This window comes from Propithecus coquereli, unplaced genomic scaffold (genome assembly GCF_000956105.1).
Source record: "Propithecus coquereli isolate 6110/MARCELLA unplaced genomic scaffold, Pcoq_1.0 Scaffold8, whole genome shotgun sequence".
NCBI lineage: Eukaryota > Metazoa > Chordata > Mammalia > Primates > Indriidae > Propithecus > Propithecus coquereli.
The window spans coordinates 142,835-145,867 of record NW_012154173.1 but is presented as its reverse complement, the minus strand read 5'-3'; the positions used below and the strand labels follow the sequence as shown (position 1 = coordinate 145,867).

General features: G+C 46.5%; 1 pseudogene across 1 annotated transcript; it reads right to left on the bottom strand.

The window, feature by feature from the left end:
• Positions 1-813: 813 nt before the first annotated feature.
• Positions 814-3,028, bottom strand: LOC105825340 (annotated as a pseudogene). The gene has a single exon (XR_001138257.1). The product of XR_001138257.1 is annotated as a eukaryotic translation initiation factor 4B pseudogene (transcript).
• Between the last annotated feature and the right edge of the window lie 5 nt (positions 3,029-3,033).

The window sequence follows — 3,033 nt, the reverse complement described above, 5'->3', positions numbered from 1 at the left end:
AAGTTTAGCTACTGTGTTGCAAGAGAAAGCAGGACCTTGTTAAACAGCGCTCTCCATTACCATTTACTCTCTTAAGGGAAACTTAAAAAAACAAAACAAAAAAACCACACCTACACACTCTAGGCCACATTAAAAATCCAAGCACTGGTGTGGGATTTCGGTGGAGAGAAAGAAATTTGGGGGTGGGGGTGGAAAACAAAACCCAATTGTGGTTATAAGAAAGGCTCCCAATTTAACTGTCCCGATTTATCCACTTTTATTTACCACCCAAGACCATCAATTCTAGAGTATTCTGATCTGTAAAAGGGGTCAAAGCAGCAGGAGCAGGCATGGATGGAGGGAAAGAGAGTCAAATACAACAAGGAACCAATTTGCTTGAGAAAAGCATTGATTCTTCCTTTCACAGCTCCCAGTGGCTGAGATATAAAATGCCCTAGATAATAGGTATGTGACTTAGAGACTGCTTTTTGGGAGGTAAGAGTACCATGAACTTAAGACGATGACAAGAATCTAAATTTTCAAAGCTTCAAGGTTTCAACAGAATGTGGATATATTTGAACTTTCAAAAAGGAGAGTGTTTAGAAAGGGCAAAACCAGGACACAGACGACTGGGAATTCCCAAGACCCCAAAGCGCTTCCTGGTCCAGTAAATAACCATTCATGTGTTTATGGGAGTTCACACTATTTTCTCCTATAAGCTGGTGCAAAATGATTCATCACCTCCCAAAAGCTTCTTTTCAAACCACGATTTTCCCATTTATTTTGGTCCCAAGCAGTTCTATTCTTTAGCGGCCTATAACTCACTCCCAACTACCCCCGTGGGGGGTAAAAAATGAAGGAATTCCCCCTAGGCTGGCCCCAATAACTCAGAATTAAATAAGAGGAGGGGCTAGCAGCCTCCTGGAGACTAACACAATTTGAGAGGCTAAATCTACCTTTCCAAGGATGGAAAATTTATTCAGATAATGTTTGAGAATTCATATATGCCACAATATGATAAGAATTAAAAGGTGGAAATCTCACACTCTTCCTTATACCTCCCCTACTGCCCAGATTCCAGACATCATATCACAGTCATTACATTTCTGCTAAATGGAGTCCCCCAGGCACTAATCACACAGGCAACTGCATGGTGTCATAAAAAAATGCACAACTTTTCCATTAAAAAAGCTGTAGTCTCTCTCTCTGGCTACATTGGCGATTCTCCAGTTACTTCAATACTTTAAAGGCTGCAGCAGCATGTAAAAGAATTTCATTTCATTTTTAAAAAAAAAAAGTTAAGAAAGGTTTCCAGGAGATGGTGAGTTTTATTTTGTCTTGTCTGGAAAGAGGTTTGATTTGTTCTCGAATGTTCCAGGATGGAGAGAGACTAGGTGAAAGCACAGGATGTCGAGGTCTATTCGGTGTAATCTTCTCCCTCGTTTTCATCTTCACCATCAACAGAGAGAGCAGCATACTTGCTTGCAGAACGGAACTTGGAGGCTGGGTTTTCCTCAGGTTTCTGTGGCTCAGGTGCAGATCTGGAGTCTTGATCCTTTTTGCTGTCTTTCCTGTCTGACTCCTTCCAGTGGTCTTTGTTCCCTCCATCTCCTGGACCACGGCTGGAGTTCCCAGTTTGGCCTTTTGGGACACTCATCCCGTCTACTTTATTTTCATCTTTCCTTGCTGGTCCTTCCTCAGACGGCTGAGCTGGAGCTGGTTCCCCCCGCCACTTGTAGGGGATTGCTGCTCTGTGTCTGAGCTCTGAGATCGAGCAGGAGGGTTAGAACTTCGCTTCACCCAAGCATTCTCCTTTGGTGGAGGGGCTGGCATTACCTTTAGGGGCTGATCAGGTTTGGGAGGCTTAGAAGTTGGAGAGTGACAGTCTTCCTCCTTATTAAGTGTTTCATTTTCTAGAGGCTTCTCACTCTCTCCTTCCCACATCCAGGTCTGACTTACTTCTGCCAGATGTGGCTGAGGTCCCAGTCTGCGATGACTCACTTCCTGTCCTCGACCGTTCCCGATCCTGAGTTTCTTCACTTCGCCGGCTTGGGTGTCTCTCCCGCGGCCGTCGTTCTAGTTTTGGCTCATCCAGCTGACGTTGCAATTTCTCCTGTTCCGTTTGTAGTCGTTCTTCTACTTCTCTTTCTCTAGCAGCTGTGTCAACGGGCTTTGCTCCTCCAAAGATAGAAGCCGCTCGACTGGACTGAGAGGTGCTAGCAGAGGAATCATCTTCCTTAGGAGTACTCCGAGGCTTTAGATTCAGTTTGGGTCTTTGGGGGGACCTCTATCATCACGCCTATAATCATCCCGAGAGTGATCATCTCTGGAGCTCCATGATCTGTCATCCCGTCTGCCGTATCGGTCTTCATAGCGGTCCCCACCTCCTCTGCAGTCATCATCTCTGCGGTACCCACTAGCAAATGCTCTTCTGCCACTGCCTATCCTGGAATCACAGCCTCTATCACAGTCTCTGCTACCTCGGTCATCATAGCGATCCTGGCATGTCCCGGCGTGGGCCATCACGATACCCGTCCCGATACCCATCACGATACCGATCTGAATCATAGCGATCTCGATACTTGTCTCCAAAGCTATCATCACCTCTTCCAGGCGGGTAGCCATCAAAGGTGTCTGTGGCAGGACGGGCTCTCCAGTCTGTATCTGTTTTGTCAGACTCCCGGTGTCTATCCCGGCCCAAAGAAGGAGCATCCCTGTCTTTATCCTGAGCTTGATCAGCAACATCCACTCGAATTTTCCTGTTACCTAGAGACTCTTCATTGAGACTCAGGGCACTGAGCAGGGAATCCAGGTCCTCAAACTCAGCATAACCAAAACCCTTCAACTTCTCTGGATTGCTGGGTTCACGGGGTAACCGCACTGCACTGATATTTAATCCTCTAAAGAATTCCTTAATCGATTCTTCTGTCACGTCATAGGGCAGGTTCCCTAGAAAAGCAGTGCAGGGTGGCGATTTGGGAAGACGGCTCCGGTCGATATTGGGTTCCCGAGCAGCCCGTGGAGCAGTGGGAAGGATGGAACGGTCAATTGGAG